This window comes from Galeopterus variegatus, unplaced genomic scaffold (genome assembly GCF_000696425.1).
Source record: "Galeopterus variegatus unplaced genomic scaffold, G_variegatus-3.0.2 Scaffold7442, whole genome shotgun sequence".
Classification (NCBI taxonomy): Eukaryota; Metazoa; Chordata; class Mammalia; order Dermoptera; family Cynocephalidae; genus Galeopterus; species Galeopterus variegatus.
Genome location: NW_007733553.1, coordinates 122,865 through 147,758, shown reverse-complemented (window position 1 = coordinate 147,758; position 24,894 = coordinate 122,865). Strand labels below are relative to the sequence as shown.

The window sequence follows — 24,894 nt, the reverse complement described above, 5'->3', positions numbered from 1 at the left end:
ATTTCGGGAGTCAGAGATGGAATTGAGAAAAAGTTCCCCTTTCTTTGATTCAACCACAACCAGTAGCACACATTTTTCCCATAAAGGTTTTTTTTTTGGCAACTGGCTGGCATGGGGAACCGAACCCTAGACTTTGGTGTTACAAGTCTGTGCTCTAACCAACCCGTAAAGGTATTACTTAAAGGGCATCGGTTGCATTCATGATAAAGATCATGCTTCATAACTCTGAAGTGTTTAGCACTTACCTACCTCTGCAAGCTTACCTCATACACCTCAACCACAACCAGTAGCACACATTTTTCCCAGAAAGGTTTTTTTTTTTGGCAACTGGCTGGCATGGGGAACCGAACCCTTGACTTTGGTGTTACAAGTCTGTGCTCTAACCAACCCGTAAAGGTATTACTTAAAGGGCATCAGTTGCATTCATGATAAAGATCATGCTTCATAACTCTGAAGTGTTTAGCACTTACCTACCTCTGCAAGCTTACCTCATACACTCCATCCCCACTGTAGCTATGGCCACTTTGCAAATGGTGTTCCCCTCTGCCTGGAATATTTGACCTTTCAAGTGCGTGTCTCCTAGTCATCTTTCCAATTTCATATCAAGGGTCCCTTCTTAAGGGAACCCTCTGAATAAATCAAATTCCAGCATTATAGTTTCTCAAAGCACCATGCACCTCCCCTTCAGAGCCCTTGCCAGAGCTTCAATTTCATACATGAATATATTAATTGTTTGATTGTTTGAGTCATGCCTATTTCACTCACCCAACTGTAGGCTCCATGAGGGCAGGGAACATGTCTTTGTTTTTGTTTTTTATTATTGTAGTCCTAGCATCTAGTTTAGTGCTTAGTGCTAAAAATGGGCTGAAAACGTATTTGTTGACTGAATTATTTTAGATTTTAGGAAAAGTGTTTTTTCAGAATTTGCATCCAAATCCCAAAACTTCAACTTGGAATTATAATCAGGGAGAAAATGCCTGGCATTCTAAGTTGTTTGTCTAATATATATTAGAATAGAAAATGTATAGAATGCCTTAATGACTTAATTCAAATTAAAAACCATTAAAATTCTAGTAAGATGACAGAAGATAAATTAGGAAAGTGCTGAAAGGGAAAGAGCTCAGAAAAACTGGATTCAGGGGAGTTGCCATAATTAATACAAAATTTATCTCTGGTTGTTGGAAATTTGAGATTAGACAGGAAAGCCAGTGGATTATTTCTGGAGCAGGAGTCCCCACCTGAATCCAAGAAGTTAACTTCTCTCCGTATATTTATTTGGGCTCACTCTAGATTTTTCTTGGGTACCTGAGAAGACTGGATGCATTAGAGCTATCTACTCCCTGGCCTTATTGAAGGACTCACATCTGAGTCTCCCGGACAGTTGTTACCAGCAAAAGCTTTATTCGTACGGCCCAGGTTCTCAGGAGTGATGGAGTGGGCAAGAATCTCTCTTCTTCTGAAGTCGGGCTTTTCTGATTCAGCAGAAGAATAATCCAAGCTGTGCTTTTTTCTTTTCTTTTTCCTTTTAAACAGGGACATATCATAATCTTATCTGTGTTTTAGAAAGAAAGCTCCAGAGGCAGTGCCAAGGATGGATCTAAAGAGGGGGAGAAACAAAATGAAGGAGATCATTGAACAAATTATTGGCATAGTCACAGTAAAAACTAGCGGGGTCTGAACTCAAGTTGTGGCAGCGAGGGAGGTTTGGAAGATATTTCAGAGGAAGGACTAACAGTATTTGAGCCCAGTTGGATGTGGGCATTGAGGGACAGGAAACAATCAAAGCTGTCTCAGGTTTCTAGGTTTGGGCAATCAATGGATAAGAGGTGCTGTTACCTAAATAGGGAATACCAGACAAGCAGGTTTAGTGGGGTATGAGTATTAGGTTTTCAGTGCCTGGGGAACATACAAGTAGAGATGCCAGAGAGACGACCTGGCTGGAGATCTAGATTTTGGAAACTAGATTACATTCCTTTGAAGAATTCGTTTGTTTTTTATATTGGTTGTAAATCTAAATACACCTTCTCACAGCAATCATGCTGTAAATGTGGTTAATTTCCCATGAAAGCCCACAAATATCCATTTAGCCTATAGTGTTCCTGATAAAGCATGAAATATTTATAAGAATGTTTCTATGGGGACTTCTGTTCACCAGGCCAACTTGGTACTCCAGTGAAGCATCTTTTCTTGCTCAGAATTGGCAGCTGAGACTTCTCTGCCAATGCTTTTTCTCTTCCCAGTAATAATGGAGCATAGATTGTTAAAGGGCAAGTGCAGATTCTACGATGTGGAACTAGTATTGCTTGTAGATTTAGGGAGAAGGGGCTACATTTTTATTTAAAGTACTGAGAGGGAGAATTGGCAGATGTTTCAGGTAAGGATAAGTGATCAAGCCTGGACAGATGCTGGTGGGGATGGAGTGAAAGCTGAAGGATCTGATTAGGGTTGGAAGAATAACAGGAGTGGAGAATCAGCACAAATGGGAAGCCTGAGAATCACAGATTCTGGGCAGCTTTGGTGACCTTACTAATGAGGTTGGGAAGATCAGCCTTGCATTCTGCTAATCAGTAGTGAAGAAGAGAAGGAAGGGGAAGTAGACGGGGTGCCCAGGAGCAGTGGCAGTGGGCAGGGAAAATCTTTTCTTTGGACACCATGTGACTCCCTGGCTAGGACAGCCATTCATAGATGTGTTGATTTAATTTAGGATTGCTGGTAGTGAGAGCATACTATCCCAACTCACAACTCAAGATCTAAATTAGGACTAGGAAACTTGTACATTTCTGATAAAAGAGGACCTCTATTATTATGCAAATAGACGTGCTGTCTAGATGATCTTACCTGTCCCTACTTTTATAGTTTAAAAGTCAGTTAAGCATTCCTTATTCAAAGTAATTGAAAGGTTTAAGTCTCCCTTAACATTAAAAAGCATTCTTGTCACTGTTAAGCATTATGATTTCACATTTATGTAAACCTTATTGCATATAAAAATAAACTATGGTTTATTTTTTTCCCTTTTTTTTTTTTTTTTTTTTTGCAGCTGGCTGGTGAGGGGATCCGAACCCTTGACTTTGGTTTTATCAGAACCGTGCTCTCCTAAGTGAGCTAACCAGCCAGCCCGTCATCTTTTTGTTTTGTTGTGTTGTGTTTTGAGCTCCTGACCTTGGTGTTACAAGGTGGTGCTGTAACCAATTGAGCTAATAGGCCAGCCCCATTTTGTTTTGTCTATTTCCTTGGTAGTTCTATTCCTAAGCAATGAAGAAATGGGGGAAGGAAGATGGGGGTATCACTAAAGGGAGATAAATTTTTGCTGTGTGTCAGTGACTCAGACAAACTTCAGATTTGGCAGGAGATGCTGGGTAGGGTTGGGGGTGGCAGTTAACCCTTGGTAGAAACAAGAAAAATGAGGAAAGAATGTTTAAACATATTTAATATGTACTGATTCAAAAAATATTTAGGTAGATACAATTTATAGCATTTTAGTTTTTCTGTTATTTAGATGGAGGTTAAGTAGTCTCTGCCTTGACTAAGTAGAAATGCATTCAGTGGATATGTTGGACTCTGTTAACATGATAGGAATTTTCCAGACTGTGTCCTATAGATGTGTTAGGCCACAATCTTTTCTGAGTCTTTTTTTCAATATTATATGTTTTCTACTTGCTTGATTAAGAAGAGAAATGGACTTCGGGTGAATAGTCCCAGCATATTCTGTATGGCTTTCAACACATGACTGCGGGTTCCTGAAATTCTTTTTGTGTAGGTGCTCTATCATGCAGTGAAATTGCTTAATCAACAGGGGAAAAATCAAATGGACAAACACTGGCAGCTCAAATAAAAACTCAGATGACAACTCAAAGTGGATAATTAGGTTTCGTCTGCAGAACTGCAGAAATCCATCTGCCAAACAACATGCCTGCAGTTTTCAGAGTCTGACTTCTTGTTACAGCTACTAAGACTCCAATTAATCTCATAAGAAGGATGAGAGCCAAGTAAAGACAGAAAGAAGGAAAGATGTCACACCAAGTCAAAAAACAAACCAAGGTAGGTTGTGATCTTCAACTAAATGAGATCAGCTAAACATTTAGCCTCCATGAGATCCCAGGTCAGCTTCTTTTTCACTTTTTACTTTTCCTCCAAGGCCCCAAAGAGCTGTGGATAATCTTAAAGTAACTATGTTGGGCACAAATACCTAAAATATTAGGAAGATAATGTATTTTCTCCATAAGCTACTTCTAGTGTGGTGTGGAGTGGAGTGAGTTTGAATACAATATAGGGTCTGATTTACCATTAGAGGAGGAGTCCGTGAAATACAAAGATGAGTATGTTCCAGAGATGGATATAGAACCGGGCCCATTTAGCAGGTATTCTGATTTTCGTATTGGCTGGTCGAGTATAGATGACCCATTTGATAGCCAGAATGGATTATCTATGAGACCAGCAGGGTAGTAGTTTGATTTGGGCTGAGTTTTCCCAGAAGCTAACCCTCAGGTACAGAGTTGACTGCAGATTAGAAGGTGATCTAAGGAAGCCCAAGTAGGGGAATAGGGAAGTGAGAATCCGAACAAGAGTAAGTGGTGGCAAAGTGTTTGACCCTACGTGGTTGCCATGTGTTTGATGCTTGAGTCACCAGAGGTGACAGGTGGGAGATGGGAACTGTTGTTTACAGACTAGAAGTTCCAATTTGGGGGTGCCAGGAATAGAGGTGTTTCAAAAAATTAAGCTAGAAAATACTAGAAATTGTTTTTGACTCTTGACTAATTAGAATAAATAAATTATAGCTAAAAAAGGACAAAACCCAAGAATAAGGAGGAATAACTGTCCATGATTCAGCTTCTTGATAATCTGCAGTGCTTTGTGGTTCCTGGTAGTCTGTCTCAACCAAAGCCCAAGTTCTCTTAAGTACCGTCACCAAGTCTGTAAGGCCAATCTGATGGGCAAGGAGTTTTAGCCTTTGGTTCTGAGTGAGTGTGTGTGTGAGTGTGAGTGTGTGTGTGCGCGCACACACGCGTGTGTGTGTGTAACAAGTTTGATAGTTCTGCTTGACCTGAGTCATTTAGGGAGAAATGTACATACAGGAATGAAAGGACAGATTATGGACATGTATTAGTTCTGATCCATCGAGAAGCTGATGTCAAGACAGGATTCAAAGTGAAAGAAACTTCTTGGGGAAAATTCCTGTGAGGGAAAACAGAGAGGGAAGAGAAGAGGCTGAGAGAGCCTCTGACTACCACACTGAGCTGACCCCTGGGAAAGAGAGAAGGCAGGAAGGCAGGCTGGGTAGGAGGAGTCTTAGACTGCAGCGCTGTTCTAAGAAAGTTTTGGCAAGGCCAATGAGGAGTCCTCAAGCCAAAGTCACCAGGAAAGGAATGGGTCTGCCTTTGTTTCTCTGCCACACTTTGTCATTGTCTGGGAATAGCCCATGGGAAGCTTGACCTCAGTATACACGCATTGGTGTATTCAGAGACAGCACCTGGGGTCATCCCACAGATCCTATGTAGGCAGGTCTGTCTTTACAATTTTGAAGATATCTGCAATAAATTTATGTAGTTTGGAGTATTTCAGGGGAGGTGAAGCAACATTGCAGTGAATAACCACAGCCGAAGCAACCCACATTTTTGGGTACACTAAGCATTTCCTAAGTACTACACATGCATTAAATCTTGTAATGCTTACAATAATATTGTGAAGTGATACATTAATTAGGCAGGACTCTTTTGGTTGCAAATGATAGAAACTCAACTAAAATGAACTTGAGTGAAAACAAAAGAGTTCACAGAATTTATCTGCTTATAGGGCCGGCCCCTGGCTCACTTGGGAGAGTGTGATGCTGATAACACCAAGGCCACGGATTCGGATCCCTATATAGGGATGGCCGGTTAGCTCTCTTGGGAGAGCGTGGTGCTATCAACACCAAATCAAGGGTTCAGATCCCCTTACCGGTCATCTTTAAAAAAAAAAAGTATCTCCAAACCTGGAACTTTCAATATGCTTCTCCTTTTCTGCCCTATTTTAACTTTTGAGCAGAAAACCATGAATTACCAGAAATCGGAGGAAAGAAACTATATAGTATGAAACGACAGAAACCAAAACAAAGAGAAAGAAGCAATTGGAAGGAACAGAGATTATTCTTGGATAAAAATATTTAAAATGAAGGCTGGTCAGTTAGCCCAGTAGGTTGGAACGTCTTTTTTTTTCAAAAAAAGAAAAAGAATTTATCTGCTTAGGTAGTAACTGGGATGTCTCAGAGCTGGGGTTAGAGGGAGGCCAAGTGAGGTAAGTTATGCAAGTGCAGAATAGGATCCTGTTTTTATTCAATACTTCAATTTTTTTCATCAATGGATTTTTTTGGCATTAATTTTGATTTTTAAAAATATTATTTAAAATATTATTTTCTTGGGCTGACCAGTAGTTAGCTCAGCTGGTTAGAGTATGGTGCTGATAACACCGAGGTCCAGGGTTTGATCCCTATACTGGCCAGCCACCAAAAAATAAAAATAAAATAAAATATTGTTTTCTTATGACTTTTTTTGCATCCTTTTGAATTTTGCTCTTGAGATGAGTGCCTAACTAATCTCACCCTAGTCTCGATCCTGCTTCAGGCATAGTTGAATCCAGACATTGAAATGATCACATCAGGACTCAGATCCTCTGGCTCTGCTTTTTCTTGGATTGGCTTTATTTAATGTACGTGCATTCTGCAAATGGCTTTTAACACTTACAATCACAGAAGAAAAGCCTTTTCTCTCCTAGAACACTTACTAATCTTTGAAAGGACTCTTCTTGTATCTATCTAAAACCTAGGACATTCTGGAAGAATTTTTGAATTATAGAGTACAGTCCAGTACAGGAAGACATGGAGTTTTTGGATTAATTCTTATTCCTTTCTTCTTAGAAACTCAATCATTTTTTAAAATTATGTTTATAATTTACAACATTCTCATTGGAAGGCAGAAATAGTTTTAACTAAGTTCTTGTATTGATTGGGTGAGAAAAAAATGTCTTTCATTGAGGCAGGTTTTTAATGAAATATTAATATATCTCTCTTTGTGAAATAACAATATGTCAGGGATATTTAGTTAATTTAAAAAAAAGTGAGATGCAAAAACCATGTCTGTTATATACCACTATTTGTGTGAAATGTATGTGTGTGTGTGTACATATATGTAAATGCTTATGATTATTTCTGGAAAGTTATAGAAAAAAACAATAATAGTGGTTGCTTCTATGGAAGAGAGTTGGGTAACTGGGAGACTAGGTATGGAAATGAAATTTTCACTATATATCCTTTTATATCATTTGAATTTTGTACTATGTCCAATTATTTCTGGAAAGTTATAGAAAAAAACAATAATAGTGGTTGCTTCTATGGAAGAGAGTTGAGTAACTGGGAGACTAGGTATGGAAATGAAATTTTCACTATATATCCTTTTATATCATTTGAATTTTGTACTATGTCCATGTATTACCTATTCAAAAAATAAATAACTTTTGAAATAATTACTCTGTATTTTTTCCAACAAATATGTGATGGATATTATTATAAATATTAGAGATAAATTAGAGAACAAGACAGACAAGTTTTTTGTGTTCCTGAACTCGATTACTAGGCCTTGATCCAATTGATTTAGTAGAAAATTAAATTTGTCATAAGATCTCTGGTGTGTAATATAATCACAATGGCATGATTATGTTTGAATGTCCAATATTGGTGTGGAAGGCAGTTTTCATTTTTTTCACTCTTGACTTCTCTGACATCCCCAGGCATGCTGGAGTTTTGACAAATGTTGTGAGGTTAAAGAGAAAGAAAACTAGTGCTGGTTGATAATGGCAGTCTGTCCCCAAAAGAAAATGCAAGGTGGAATTCATTACTGACCCCTGCCCCTTAGCAATGAATATGAGTTGTCTTATCAATAATGTTAAGGGCTGTTCATACATTGGTATCCACAATTCCTGGAGCACCTGGATGTTGCAATCAAGGAGGGAGTACACTGATTCTATGAAGCCGTATGCTCTGGGGACCATAGGGTTAACCAAGTGCTTCAAGTTACCATGGTGGATGGTAGTTCTCCAGTTATGAGGAAGCATAAGTGCTCGCATACATTTCCAAGATCCATTACTACTAGTCTAGGAGGCAGTATGTGGTCATGACAGTGAGAATAGGAGCAAAAGGTCACAGAATGCTTGCCCTCGGCTACGTGATGGCAATATATGCTTCTACAACTAGGAGACCTGGGGAATACATTTCCAAGATCCATTACTACTAGTCTAGGAGGCAGTATGTGGTCATGACAGTGAGAACAGGAGCAAAAGGTCACAGAATGCTTGCGCTCGGCTACGTGATGGCAATATATGCTTCTACAACTAGGAGACCTGGGGAAGCGTGGGAAAGAGTAGTGATAATGATAATGAGTGACAATGAGTAGAATTACCCCATTTACTCCTATGTTAAACCCCATTGGGTCTGGTTCTGGGATTTAAAACCTAAATCCCAAAATTCACTCACTGAAAATGTCCATTACAGGAGGAGCTTAAGGGCAAATGACGACTGACCTCTATAAACACGGTAATGTCAATACAATTTCCAGAGTCTGCAGTGCATCCAAGGTCAACATCAGGAGCTGATGTATTAATATATGGATGAGCAGGAACCATGGGGCCAAATGGATATTCATTACCAAAGGTAAGAGAAGGTGCCATCATGCTGCCAGATCATCCACAAAATAAAGAACTGCTCTGCAGCCGATGTGGTTAGATTTGCTGCTTCTGATCATTTCTTCTCTGTACTGTTTATCTTAGAAATCTGGAAGAAACAGCTTTCTCCACCTTCATTTTCATCTTTTTTTAATATCTTGAACTTTACTGTATTAACACAATTAACATTATGGGTTGGTTCTTCAAGTTTTTCCGGACTTGTTAGGTGAAATGCCTGATTAGAGTAGTTAGTTCAGTTTTTCCTTCTCTTCATAGTTTCAAATCACCATAGTTATTCTCTAACACCTATGTTATAAATCATAGAACTTAGAACTTAAGACATAGAGAAAGACCAAGAGAGCAGTTTATCTCATCCGTTTTGCAAATGTGGTTGCTGAGATTTGCGGGGGAAACAAACAACTACTAATCTATCTCTATTCAAAGACAAATGACTTTGCTAAAATTAGTTGACAATTTGGAAAAATAAATTTAAACATTTTGTTTAAAGCTGGCTCCCGAGCTTGGAAGTTGGGGGAAACCATTTACATCAGGAGCCCAGGATCTTCTGGGGAGGGAGGGACAAATACATCTCTCCTTGCTCCCCAAATTTTCTACCTGAGGTTTGGTTTCAGGTAGATTTATAGATTTGGACAAGGGTATTTCCAACTAAAGTCCAGGTACAAGTAATGCAGCAGGTCCCCCTTAATCAAAAAGGGGGAGTAAGGCCTGGAATCAGTCCTGCAGTTTCTCATGAACCTCCCTCCTGGGGCCTTCTACTCCTTGAATTGTGTCTACCTAGTAAAGGAAATGGAGGCAAAAATATATAAAACAATGAGTTTATTTGGGCCCAATTTGGGGCTGTAGCCCAGGAAACACAGATTCAATTTGCCTTGGATATGTGCTCCATCTGCATTTACAGACAAACTTTTACAGGAAAAAGGAGAATTTTAAAAAAGAAAGAAAGAAAGAAAAAAAAAGAGGAAAAAGGAGAAGTTAAAGGAGCAGTTCCAAAGTTGTTTGCCAAGAATGTACATTCGTTCACTAAAATAATATAAGCTACTAATTGTCTGTACATTGCTTCTTGAGTCATAAATTCCAGTAACTTTGCAACAAAGAACATGTGTTCAAATGGTCATGTATTAGTCTGTTTCTGTTGCTTATAACAAAATAATTGAAACTGGGTGATTTGTAAAGAAAACGAAATTTATTGCTCACAGTTTCTGAGACTGGGAAGTCCAAAATTCATCTGCTGGTGGCAACAGTGACCCAGGGGTCTGACATTACAAGATGGTGGAAGCAGAGAGAACAGAGAGACAGACAGACAGACTCTCCTCTCTCTTCTTTTAAAGCCCTCAGAACCGTGCCCCTGACTACCATTTTTAATTCATTCACTATGGCATGGTCCTACAATCCAATCACTTCTTCAAGGCTCCACCTTTCAATTACTGTAAAAGGATTTCCCACTCTCTTAACAGTCTCAGTGGGGGCCAAGTTTCTATTCTTTTCTTTTTTAAAAAAAGATAACTGGTAAGGCGATCTTAACCCCTGACTTGGTGTTGTCAGCACCACGCTCTCCCAAGTGAGCTAACTGGACATCCCTATATAGGGATCTGAACCCGTGTCCTTGGTGTTATCAGTACCATACTCTACCAAGTGAGCCATGGGCCGGCGCCTGGGGCTAAGTTTCTAAATACATAAAACTTGGGGAACACAATTCAAACTTCAATGAGTTTGGGGGGGACATAATTCAATCCACTATAGGTCATTTATACAAATTGTGATAACATTTGAGTAATGTGTTCCTATTAATCAGAACATGCCTGCACTTGAGGATCTACTTTGAATTTTCAAGGGCTTGGACACCAGCAACCCTAACAGTAGCAACATCTGCTTGTGTGCTCTGGATGAAGACTTTGAAGACGGGAGCAATACTCACTTCCCTGAAGCAGTTCTGCTCTTAGACCTGAGTAAGGAAGGACTAATATTGTGGGTCCCACACTAGAGAGGGCCACACATATCACAGAAACATCCACAAAATAAGTGCGTTAAAGAACACATGGGCACCTTTGTCATTCTAATAGGTATGCAGGCACAGAACGAACTGTCACCCTAAACATTCATTCCTGAGGCTAACATTATTTAGGCCTCAGGGAAATGATAGATTGTCCACAGCTGCCTGATGTTCTCGAAACTAAAGGCCACTGTGACCAAATGTGAAAGTTTGAGACTATGCTGCTGCAAATGTCCGAAACATATTAGTGCACTGCCTCTGAATGAGGGGAGGCTGTTCAGGACAGGAGTGCCCAGGTCAAAAAGAAAAGACAAATTGTCAGATTCTTCCCCTTAGATTGCATGAATGCAGTAGATTCTTGCTTAATAGAAGTGTCATTTTCCAGTTAGTGGAGTGCTTCTATTTTTTGCTTGTTTTCATGTTCCCGATTATGAGTACCTTCTAAGGTACTCAAAAATTACACGGTATTTGGAACAGTGCTATGTGAGGTTGAATGATTCCTGTTACTCTTAAGTGTGCACATTTATGTCTAAGCATACTGAAATGAGATGATTCTTTGTGTTGGCAACTAGATGGACACTGAATGCGAGAATTATGCTTATTTTAATTTTAAAAATTAGTAAAATAACTAGATTTTCAGAGTTAAAAGTTTAGCATTAAAAAATTTTGATTTAAATTGTGATACTATTTCTCATTTGTAGTTTGCCTTTAATTTCAATGAATCTTTGAACACTTTAAAAGAAAAGTAACATTTTAAAAAATACATAAAAATTTTAAGGGCCGGCCCGGTGGCGCACTGCTACAGTGCGCCGCTTGGGAGCGCGGTGGCGCTCCCACTGAGGGTTCGGATCCCACATACAGACCGGTTCCCGCTCACTGGCTGAGCGAGGTGCGGGCGCAACACCTAGGGTTGTGATCCCGTTGCTGGTCGTGGTCTGGTACGGGCGCGACACTGAGGGTTGCGATCCGTTGCCGGACACAAAAAAAGACAAAAAATAAATAAATAAATAAATAAATAAAATAAAAATTTTTATATTTTGATCTTTCATCATTATTTTAATTTCCATATTTTGATAAAAGTATTCATCACATTTTGTACACTTTGTACACTTTTATCATCAAATTTTGTACACCTTAAATAAAATTACATTTTATTTTTTAATTCTTGAGATCATTATTGTCAATAGATCACAAATTATGAGAAAATCTTAGTTTTTTGGTACAGTTTGCAGTTCAGAGATCTGAACCTCTGACCCTGGTGATATCAACATCATGCTTTAACCAAATGGGCTAATTGGCCAGCCCTGATGAGAAAAATCTAGGTATGAAATTCATGGTTTTACTGCAATGTGGATGAGAAAAATTAATATAAATAACATCTACAAATTAAATATGTCCCTATTAGTGCTTCAAACACCAAAAATTGTATTATTTTATTAGTGATTCAATACCAACAATAACACAGTTATTTCTCCTTTCCCTTCCCCTAGCTTCCTGTATGCAGAGGGGGAAAAAAGCCATAGGATAATAATGACATTATCTCTGTAATTTCAAACAATCTCAGCTTTGTCCTAATTAACCAAAACTTTCATAACAAATTAATTTTAAGAGTTCGATTTACCAAAAATATTCTGTAAATTCTCCACTTCTCTTATTTACTTTCTTCTTTCCAAAATGAATACCAGAGCAAAGAATAAAAAGGAAGCTTAGTGAGACAAATCCAAATAACAACTTTAGGAGGCGTATATGATGTACAAACAACAGGAAGTGGGTTCTGTTATGTATAGGTCATCTTTTTGGTGCATTATTTTTCTTAGCACTATATAACCTGCAGCTACATAAATCTGTCGACAACATTCCTGGTGGGGATGCAATGTGGGATTTAGGAGGCGTATATGATGTACAAACAACAGGAAGTGGGTTCTGTTATGTATAGGTCATCTCTTTGGTGCATTATTTTTCTTAGCACTATATAACCTGCAGCTACATAAATCTGTCGACAACATTCCTGGTGGGGATGCAATGTGGGAGGGTTTTATGGAAAATTTGTGAGATATATTCAGGGCTTTATAAATAATAAGGGTAGCAATTGGGTAGCTAATTATATTGAGCTCTTCTTTTGTATCAGCACTACTGCACTACTAAGAGTTTTATTTACATTATTTCATTTAATTCTTACTATAAGAGAAGGTACTATTATTATCTCCATTTTAGAGAAAACCAAGCCAAAGAGATTCAGTATTTTGCATACCGTCCCACAGCTAATAAATGGTGGAGATGAGATAAAAACCTAAGCATTCTCATTCTGAAACTTTTATTTTTGAGGATAATATTAGGTCCTGGGGTCTTGCCTTGTTTCTACTCCTGTCTCCACCAGTTATTAATTGTGTAACTTCAGGAAAAGTTATTCCCTCAGCCTAGGTTTTCTAATCTGTAAAATAGGAGTAGTACTAGCATCCTAGGGTTACTGTGATAACTAAAGATGACAACGTGGGTAAAGTTCTTAGCACAATGTTCGGTACTAAGTGCTCAGTAAATGCTCTCTGTGACTATATTTATTATTATTTTACACTACTAAATCATGCTACTTTTAAATACTCATGCTCATTGATCTAGTAGTTCTATATTTTGGAATCTATTCTGAGGAAATAACCAGATATGGATATGCAAACAAATTTATGTATAAGAATGTTCCTTGAACTTCTATAAAAATGAGACTTTAGAACACAGTTAATTGTGCAACAAGAGGGAAGTAGTTAAATAAATGACTTCATGTGATAGACACATGAAAAGAAATGTTTCAGAAAAAATATTTAGTCTCATGAGGAGTAGTTAATTATATGAAATAGGTATATAAAAGGAAACACATCCATAGATACTACATTATCTCAGTTGAAAACAATTTATTAATTAATGTAATAAGTGTTTATTGAGTGCCCCATGTGTGCAGACACTGTTGTGGGCACAGGGAATACAGCAGTGAATGATTAGCTTCTATCATTCTCAAGGAGGAGATTCATTCTAGTGGATTATATGTATGTTAAGGAAATGGAAGGAAATGCCTAAACAGTATACCGAGATATATTGTAATTGTTTACATAGATACATTTTTTGCTTTTTAAAGCATGAGCATGTGTTACTTTTATAATCAATAAAGCAGTAAGATGGATCTAACATAAAAAAAAGTGTATCAATAATTTTGTTCACTTTATGGGAAATCTTTTGGATACTTTTTGCCCTTTAAAAATCTCATTTTTTATGATTCACCATTTGAAATGCAGAAAAGTACAAAGAAAACCACAACCATAAATATTCCCACATCTAAAATCAATCACTAAACATATTCTCATATTTGATTGTAGTATTTTCTCTTAATTATTGTTAAACATTACTCAATTATTTTTATGAAAACAACATATGCAGATTACAAAGAATTCATGCAATTCAGAAAAGTACAAAAGTGAAAGTGAAATAGATTATCAAATTATCATTAAGAAATAACACAGTAGTGAACCTGGCTTAAGGCATTTTTCAGTGGAAGTCAGGAAGAAGAAAAAAGTGAAAGACAAACTTCTCTGCAAATGGGATCATGATGTAAATCCTATTTCTAAATACAATTTTAATTCAAATTTATAATAGAAGAAAATAAGTGAAACTAAAGAAATTTTAGAAATTTGACATCAGAATCTATTTCTTCACCAGAAGAGATACTACTTCCCAAAAGGTTTCTCTTAAGTTGACAATGAACTTGTGAAAAATTCAAAAGGGTTGGAGTCACTGTCTTTATTTTCTAATAAAATCTTTGCATTTTAGCTATCAACAAACATCTTTCTAGAAAAAGATTGAGGACCTTAGCATTACTGCAATTCCTCCCAACTTTGTCATTTACATTATTATTATTTGTACATTGTATATTTTTTAACATTTATTTTCCAGTCTGTATCAAAATTTTCATGCTTAGTATCATTTCTCAACTTAAAAGAGCCAATGCTTACCACCAGTTTTTATTTTTTACCGTAATTTCTCTGTTTCTGAGTGTTTTGCTTTGATTAATCTCTAAATTGAACAACTGGTTTTTCTTAACAAGTAGTTCTTTTAATGGATTTTGCATTGCCTAACATTTTTCATTTATGAAAATATATACTTACTTTTATTCCCGAATAACATCTTGTCTGAATATATTATTCTTGGGTCACAATGTGTATTATTTTTAGGTCACACTCTATTTCCCTTTTTGAGGATTGTTTTAAGTATCTATTCCTGTGAAACAAATTACTGGAAATTTTAGCCACTTAACAAAACAAACCTTTATTATCATTACATAGTTTCTGAGGAGCAGGAATCTGGGAGTGGCTCTGGCTTCATGGTCTAGCTCAGGATCTCTCATGATGTTGCATTCAAGCTGTGGGCTAGGTGGGTAGTTATCTCAAGGGTTGACGGGGGCTACAGCATCCACTTCCAGTTGTTGGGAGGCTGTTCCTCATTGACTGTTGGCAAAAGAACAGTTCCTTATCATGGTGGCCTTTGTGTAGCAGCTGGCTTACCCCAGAGTGAGTAGTCCTAGGGAGAACTGAGTGCAACCAGGACAGAAGCTGTAGTGTCTTTTATAAGCTAGTCTTGGGTGTGACATACCATCACTTCTGTAGGATTCTATTAGTCACACAGAACAATGGTGTTAAAACAAGAGAGGGGACTGCACAAGGATGTGAATACCAGGAGTCAGGGATCATTGGAGGCCTGGAAGTCCCTAAAAATTGTGATTTTTCTTCTTTTTTAATCAATACTTTTCAATTGGTACTTTGAAAAGAAACAAAAAATATTATTGTTCTGGAACTGTGTTGAAAAGAAACAAAAAATATTATTGTTCTGGAACTGTGTAATTAATGAACTGGGTAATGTTTATTGTATTTCCTGGACGCTGGTGGCATCCCACTTGGTTTACCCCAGCAGTGAGTCACATCTGGCCTGTCCAGAAGACTGTTTTTTGAGTGTAGCACAGTGTCTGACATTCATATTGTTCCAGGCAGAAGAGGTCCTAGAGTGAGGGGCTGCAATTAAAGACTAGGTAAAAACAAATGGGCAGAGCAATTTGTTGCATAGAACACCATGGATGGTAGCATCCTCCATGTGCTTCTAACCAAGAATAGCAATTTTACTATATTGCTTAGCTCATAATAAGCACTCAAAAAATGTTAAATAAGTGCTTTACATGCATTATGTCACATATCATTACCATACTCCTATGAGGTAAGGGCTATTAAAACTACCATTTGATAAATATTCAAATAGTGATACTATGTCAGTATTAATATACTTAGTGAGTGGCAGAGTTGGAATTTGATCCCTGGCCATCTGACTTCATAGATTAGACAAAGGACATGTTGCCTTGTTGCATCAGACATTGGTGCCCAAATGGCACACCTCTGCATGTTCAATAGCAGTGGTAGCATTTTCAGCAAACACTGGCATCACAGTTGCTACTTTGTAGATCATAAGTGACCAGAGTCATATGTAATAACTGCAGTGAGTTGGAGTAGGAGAAAAAAAAATTATTCCAAGAACTAGACTAACTTGCCCGTGGAAAATAGCCTGTATTTCCTCCTAGAAAAATTTGGAAGCACTATGAGAAAACCATAGTTCCCAAAGGATAGAAAACAGATACAGGGAAATACAAATATATGGTTGCCTTTGCCCAGAACTTATCCAGGGCCAGGCTTCCCTAAGTGCAAATATGTGCACATGTACAGTTCCTGATACAGTTGAGAACCAAGATTCTTAGACTTTACATGATCACAGGGTGTTGGCTCTCACTTTCTCAGCAGAATGTTGGAAACCTGTAACTGGAAGTAAGATAAACGGCTCTGTGCTTGTTGTCTTTATTGTTCTGGCTCTGAAGCACCTGCAGATCCTTTCTAAACTCTGGTATCAGTCTTTATCCAAGGCTGTGCCATACAGTTGCATTTCAGGCTGGGAATTTCCTGGTATGGAGCTAAATGTAGAAACTGTAAAGAATTCTTTGTCTATGACTGTTCAAGGTTCAGATGGAAACAGTCAGAGTTTTCATCTACATTGTGCTAATTATTCTAGATATTTCAGTTTCTATTTGCTGGGTAAATAGTATGATTCTCTTTCTGCACTCTGCAAAATATCTTTCTTTTAGCTTCCACTACTATGAAGGTAGGGTTTTTTTTGTGTGTGTGTCCTGATTTTGGAAGGAAGTCCCAAAGCTGAGTGCTTTATGAGGACTCTTTCCTACTTTCTATTTGCTGGGTAAATAGTATGATTCTCTTTCTGCACTCTGCAAAATATCTTTCTTTTCGCTTCCACTACTATGAAGGTAGGGTTTTTTTTGTGTGTGTGTCCTGATTTTGGAAGGAAGTCCCAAAGCTGAGTGCTTTATGAGGACTCTATCCTATTATTTAGAAACAATTTACTTCAGGGTTACTCGGGGCATTATTCAATGTCATTGCCTTATCCCTATTCCAGACCCATTCTTTATGGTTATTACATAGCAAGCAATAAAATTGGCTTATGAATAGCACCTTGTTAACAATGAGGATTTGGAGTTTGATTGCTTTAGGTTCTAATTAAGACCTTGTTCTTCCAAACTGTGTGACGTTGTTGGGCAAAATATTTAACCTCTCTAATCCTCAGTTTCCTTGGCTGTAAAATGGCAATGAAATGACATACAGCAACAATTCCAAAAGGTTTTCCTCTTTCTCTTGCATGTTTCAAACACTTAAAAGGAAACTGTTCTCTTTCTTATTATTTATTTGAAATCTTTTCTTTTTTAAATTTTTATTCATTTTTTATCAAAACATAATTGATTGTACATATGTATGGGGTACAGCACTGAATATTTTGAGATCTTTTCTATTTGGGGGAAAGTAGTGTTGGAAACTAAAATTTTTATTTGGGGTTATGAGAAAACTTTAGCTTCTCCAAAATTTACAGATCTTTGTGTTCTCTGAGTACTAACTGCTTCTGACAAAATTTTAAAAAATTAAATTGCTCAGAGATTTCATTATCAGGTGATTTTCAGTCTGGTAATAATTTTCTCAAAACATAGAATTCTTGAGGCTTCCAGTCAAGATGGTGGAATAGAAGGTCCCCAGTGTCACTCTCTCCCACAAATCAACTAATTTACAATTTTACAACTAATTTATATATATATTTTTTATAAGAAGCAATAACATCCAAGCTGGGGCCACTAGACCTCAGGGGAAGAGGAGGAGAGACCTATGGAGTGCATGAAGGCAGGAGAATCCATGATGAGAAAAAGAAAAAAGGCTCCAACCATTTCCTGCCATGGCTGCTTTAAGGCTGGAGCTGCTGAGCGAAAGGAGCAGAAGCCGGCAAAAGCCACAGCTATGCCCTTCAGATGAAGTTGCTTAGAGGTGGCAGGGGGGAAGAGGGCCTTGGTGGTCCCCAGGCCAGCAAGACCACTAATAGGATTCGGTCTGTATATGGGATCCGAACCCTCGGACGGGAGTGCCGCCGCGCTTCCCAAGCGGCGCTCTATCCAGTGCGCCACCGGGCCGGCCCCATATATATATATTTTTTTATAAGAAGCAATAACATCCAAGCTGGGGCCAATAGAGCTCAGAGGAAGAGGAGGAGAGACCTACTGAGATCATGAAGGCAGGAGAAGTCTGAATATTAATTCCTTGTTGATATTAACTGTGGATTTTTCATATAGGGCCTTTATCATATTGAGGTATGTTTCTTCTATGCCTAATTTGTTGAGGGTTTTTATCATGAAGAAATGGTAAATTTTATCAATTGAGATGATCATATGATTTTTGTCCTTTACTCTGTTGATGTGATATATCACGTTTATTGATTTGGCCAGCACCAAGGAGCATGCCAAAAACATCACCTCCATATGGGTGGCCCACCACAGCCAGCACAATAACGTCGGCTGCAACAAAAGAGGCTAGATGCCACAACCATTTTGCAGATGATCCTCCAGCCACTGGAGCGCATTAACACAAGGAGAATCACCAGCAGAGACCAAAGAAAAGAAGAGGATGTCTCTCTCCACAAAGCCCATTCCAGAGTGACAGAAGAAGCATCTGCTCTATGATAATATTGGGGGAACTGAACACACCTCCAGCACTGGACAGATCATCTAGGCAACAAATCAATAGAGTAACCATTACTCTTTCAGAAGGAGAGAAGAAATCTAGGGCAATTAGAGGCAGGAGTGGAAAGGAAGAGGGGGATGGGGAGAGATTGGACAAGGGGCATAAAGAATAAGTATGATTTGTAACAATATATATGCTAGTAATATTGATTTGGTCAACATATGTCAAGGTTGAACCCCAAAAATATGTATAATCAATTATGATTCAATAAAAATTTTTTAAAAAAACAACAGAGAATTCTTTAATTTTTTTAGAGTTTTTTAATAAATGAGGATATGAGAAATTTGTTCGAAAGGCAGAAGATAGTGAATTAAGAACTAATGGTACTTATTTTTGTATGTGGTAAATTTATACAATATTTTCATTTTTTAAATTTTTGGCAGCTGGCTGGTATGGTGATTTGTACCCATGACCTTGGTAAAGGCTGTGCTCTAACCAACTGAGAAACCAGCCAGCCTTAACCATTTTTAAGTATACAGTTTAGTGGCATTTAGTGCATTCACTTTGTTTATGCAACCATCACAATCATCCATCTCCAGAAAATTTTTTCATCTTCCCAAACTGAAACTCTGTACCCATTAACAATAACTCCTCATTCCTTCATTTCCCCCAGCCCCTGGCAACCACTGTTCTATTTTCTAGCGGCAGATATTTTTAAAGATAAAGAAAACAGGATGGTACTTTCTTAGCTGTTGGCAAGCATTGCATTTCTGCTCCAGGTCTGTACCATTTCTAAGCCATCCCATTGAGATTTTAATTTGGTTTATCCATGTGGATATTGCAGAGCAAGGCTCAGTTTGACTGGATCACCTGGGGTCAGCCAGTGTGGGCAGCCCCAGGTCCCTGGGTATGCACTGCCAGGGGCTGGGTGCCTGACTGCAGCCACACCAACTCCTGCTGCTTTTGAGAAATCTGTCCTAGTCTTGGTATCTTGTTTTAGGCCCTGCTCAGCCTTTGACTCTTCCTTTCAAGCCTTGAATTGCAAGCCAAGGACTCCAGCTGGTTTGACACCCATCTGCCAATACCAGCTCAGCTTCACCCCACCAGGAATTTACTAGTCAGCAACCCAACCCTGTTTCCTCTAGCCCAAACACTGGCCTAGTAAACTCATGCTAGACCTCCGGTGCTTATCTGTAGATTAAAGAGGGTGAAGTAGATAATCTTGTAGGTATTTTGTAGCTCTAAAGTTGTTATTCTCTGTTTTAGAAAAATAAATAGTGGTCCTAATGTAATAGGCTACATAAGATTCTTCTCTAAAAATTCCTTTATTATATTCATTATGTTGGGTTTGAAAGCTTAGCTAATGGTCAACAAAGGGTTAATTGTAAGTCAAAGTAGGATTGGGAGTTTGGAAAGATAAGAATTTAGGAGAAAAGATAATCTGTTAGTCAGTACAAAGAATTTCATATCCTGTATATAATCCTGAAAAAATTGGAGATCTCTTAGGGGCTTTTGGATAGATTATTTTGTCTTTGCCTAAAATGGTTTTGATTTTCACTCCAATGCAGCCTTAGCCCAGGTGAAGGCAAGTAGTTTGCTATTTGATAGGGCTATTTGCATTTCAAAGCTAATCAGTATTAAATAATTGGCTGGTAAAAAGAAGAGTAAGAGGGTCATTGTGTGTATTTTATTATTGTGTAAACTTGAGAAAAGAAGCTGAGAGGCTGAGAGAGTTCACTCGAATTCTAGCAGATAAGAAAGTGGCTTAGGTAAAAGGTCTGTTAATGACTGAGTTACTCATTACTTCCCATGGAGATAGCTGGGAGGGTCAGGTGACTGCTGCTAGGTTTTATAAGGAAGTAAAACAAAAAGTGGAGAGAAAAACTATTTATTTTCAATACTTACACTTAAGGTAAAAGTACTTTTTAAATCTTTAGCTTTTATTCGGGAGGGTCAGGTGACTGCTGCTAGGTTTTATAAGGAAGTAAAACAAAAAGTGGAGAGAAAAGCCATTTATTTTCAATACTTACACTTAAGGTAAAAGTACTTTTTAAATCTTTAGCTTTTATTCCTCTCTAACTTTTGAGGTCCTTTAATAGTTTGAATTAATTAATAATTACAGTATTTCATTGGCTAATTCAGATAAAACTTGATTGTAATTTTAATTCAGTCATTCTTAACCCTGGCACATTGGAATCGTCAAGGGAAAAGAAAGATATTCATGCTGGTTCCTAAACCAGAGAGTTGATATAATTGGTTTGGGGTTAGGCCCCATATTCCCACCCCACATCCGGTCACTGAGTTATCAGATGTGCACTGCCCCTGGGTAAGGTGGTTCTCTTTGGGGGCAAATCCTGGAGTGCCGTCAGCTACCAACACTGCCAGTTGTTGGGGGAATGAGTGCTTCAATCCGAAGAGGGGATCTGGGACTAACCACTGCTTTGCTTGCATTCAGGCCTTAGCACGGGCTGTCCTCTACACTGGGATATTTTACTCTCAATCTCTGAGTGTAGAAACTATCATTCGGACACCCAACTTAAAATGCCACCATCTCCTTAAACTTTCTCTACTAAGAGTGGTATCAGGAGTCACAGGACTTTGGTGCCAAAAGACCCGGGTTTGAGTAGTGAGTTTTAGGGACCTTGATTGGGCAAGTTCTTTAATTTCTCTGAATCGATGGGGCTATTGAGACCTACTGTACAAAATGCTTGTAAGAACTAATTGAATCAATTTTGTAAATTGATCACAAAACCAATGATATTATGACATTTTCTTTCTAGCTTCTGCTTTCTCTTCTCTAGATTTCTATAGTTTTTTAAAATGATTTACATGGCAAGATAAAAAAATTAGGACAATATAGTGACTTTTTTTTTTTTTTTTTAAAAGATGACCGGTAAGGGGATCTCAACCCTTGGCTTGGTGTTGTCAGCACCACGCTCAGCCAGTGAGCAAACCGGCCATCCCTACATAGGATCCGAACCCGTGGCCTTGGTGTTATCAGCACCGCACTCTACCGAGTGAGCCACGGGCCGGCCTTATAGTGACTTTTTAATAAGTTTAATTTAAAATTCTATCCTTTATTCTGAAATAATATTGTTTCTACTTTTAAAAAAATTTGATTTTTTCAGCTTTATGAAAACTTGATAAAAGATTAACAGAGTTCTCTCATAACAACTTTATGGTGTTATCATTTGTGTTACAATGAATTTTTGAAACACCCTTGGGCCGAGCCTGTGGTGCACTCTGGAGAGTGTGGCGCTGGGAGCGCAGTGGCGCTCCCACCGCGGGTTCGGATCCTATATAGGGATGACCAGTGCGCTCACAGCGCTCACTGGCTGAGCGCGGTGCAGCCGGTCTCAAAAAAAGGACAAAAAAAAAAAAAAGAAATACCCTTACTTAGGAAAATAAGATTTTGTTTATTTTTCTAAGTTTAATGTATATATTAATTTATATTAACTGTAATGTAATGTATTATATTTATTTAATTAATCAACTTTTCCTAAGTTTATATATAATTTAACTTTAAAAAATTATTAGTGGTCCATGAAATTTTAAATGTGCAAATACTNGAGGCTGAGAGAGTTCACTCGAATTCTAGCAGATAAGAAAGTGGCTTAGGTAAAAGGTCTGTTAATGACTGAGTTACTCATTACTTCCCATGGAGATAGCTGGGAGGGTCAGGTGACTGCTGCTAGGTTTTATAAGGAAGTAAAACAAAAAGTGGAGAGAAAAGCCATTTATTTTCAATACTTACACTTAAGGTAAAAGTACTTTTTAAATCTTTAGCTTTTATTCCTCTCTAACTTTTGAGGTCCTTTAATAGTTTGAATTAATTAATAATTACAGTATTTCATTGGCTAATTCAGATAAAACTTGATTGTAATTTTAATTCAGTCATTCTTAACCCTGGCACATTGGAATCATCAAGGGAAAAGAAAGATATTCATGCTGGTTCCTAAACCAGAGAGTTGATATAATTGGTTTGGGGTTAGGCCCCATATTCCCACCCCACATCCGGTCACTGAGTTATCAGATGTGCACTGCCCCTGGGTAAGGTGGTTCTCTTTGGGGGCAAATCCTGGAGTGCCGTCAGCTACCAACACTGCCAGTTGTTGGGGGAATGAGTGCTTCAATCCGAAGAGGGGATCTGGGACTAACCACTGCTTTGCTTGCATTCAGGCCTTAGCACGGGCTGTCCTCTACACTGGGATATTTTACTCTCAATCTCTGAGTGTAGAAACTATCATTCGGACACCCAACTTAAAATGCCACCATCTCCTTAAACTTTCTCTACTAAGAGTGGTATCAGGAGTCACAGGACTTTGGTGCCAAAAGACCCGGGTTTGAGTAGTGAGTTTTAGGGACCTTGATTGGGCAAGTTCTTTAATTTCTCTGAATCGATGGGGCTATTGAGACCTACTGTACAAAATGCTTGTAAGAACTAATTGAATCAATTTTGTAAATTGATCACAAAACCAATGATATTATGACATTTTCTTTCTAGCTTCTGCTTTCTCTTCTCTAGATTTCTATAGTTTTTTAAAATGATTTACATGGCAAGATAAAAAAATTAGGACAATATAGTGACTTTTTTTTTTTTTTTTTAAAAGATGACCGGTAAGGGGATCTCAACCCTTGGCTTGGTGTTGTCAGCACCACGCTCAGCCAGTGAGCAAACCGGCCATCCCTACATAGGATCCGAACCCGTGGCCTTGGTGTTATCAGCACCGCACTCTACCGAGTGAGCCACGGGCCGGCCTTATAGTGACTTTTTAATAAGTTTAATTTAAAATTCTATCCTTTATTCTGAAATAATATTGTTTCTACTTTTAAAAAAATTTGATTTTTTCAGCTTTATGAAAACTTGATAAAAGATTAACAGAGTTCTCTCATAACAACTTTATGGTGTTATCATTTGTGTTACAATGAATTTTTGAAACACCCTTGGGCCGAGCCTGTGGTGCACTCTGGAGAGTGTGGCGCTGGGAGCGCAGTGGCGCTCCCACCGCGGGTTCGGATCCTACATAGGGATGACCAGTGCGCTCATAGCGCTCACTGGCTGAGCGCGGTGCAGCCGGTCTCAAAAAAAGGACAAAAAAAAAAAAAGAAATACCCTTACTTAGGAAAATAAGATTTTGTTTATTTTTCTAAGTTTACTGTATATATTAATTTATATTAACTGTAATGTAATGTATTATATTTATTTAATTAATCAACTTTTCCTAAGTTTATATATAATTTAACTTTAAAAAATTATTATTGGTCCATGAAATTTTAAATGTGCAAATACTCACACTGTATCTTAACACTCTGGCCCATTATGTAAAAAAGTTATTGTTATCATTAACTTCTTTTGTAAGGATTAATTATTTGTTAAGCACATAATTATATGATTATATTAATATTATTACACACATTCTATCCTAACCTATAATATAGAAAACATTTTAATTAGTGCTATCAGAAAAACAAAGATAGAGGAAATGGGATTTTTGTTCTGAAGGAGCTTAAAATTATTTAACTGATGAAAAACTGAATAATTATAAACAATTCACGTAACATTTTTTTAAAAAAGGAGGCCTGAAGAAAACAGTTTAGATCATCTAGGGATTGATTCTGACATTTCTTTTTTTGACTTTGGTGTTTGGTTCTGAGGTTTCCGACAAACATACCATAGCATTTCACAGGCCAGGCTACTGGTCTCTCAAAGGACGGATGGAATTTAGATAGACTGTAAACTTCCTGATTAGTAGTGACCCAATCTGGCATAACTTTCTATCTCATGCACTGCTTAATACGTACTAGGCCCTCAGTTCAAAAAAAAAAAAGTTTACGTATGTATTTATGTATATATTTACACACACGCTCATATGTATGTATATATATGTATAAAATAAATAAATGCCAAGGGTATAAATTGAATAGCTGGAGAAGAACAGGCAAGGAGGCAAGGATTCCAGGCCAGTGGCAGAGCTTGAGGGAAACAACAGAGGTGATAGAGCTCAGTACTTGCTGGAGGGTCAGAGAGAATGTCCATTTGGTGGAAATGGGGTGCTCTCTTATAGGAACTGAATGGGCAGGAGGATCAGCAACAGAAGGTAGGTTTGA

The 24,894-nt window shown here is 37.9% G+C and overlaps 1 long non-coding RNA gene across 2 annotated transcripts in view; it reads right to left on the bottom strand.

Moving 5' to 3' along the window:
• Positions 1-1,376: 1,376 nt before the first annotated feature.
• The window catches only part of LOC103607457, a 51,011-nt gene continuing 27,493 nt past the window's right edge, over positions 1,377-24,894 (bottom strand). The window contains exon 3 of one of the 2 annotated variants that reach the window (XR_551969.1): positions 1,377-1,597. This is a non-coding gene — a long non-coding RNA (uncharacterized LOC103607457). Of the gene's footprint in view, positions 1,598-15,017; positions 15,187-24,894 lie in introns of those variants that run through there. The other variant, XR_551970.1, reaches the window with a different exon arrangement.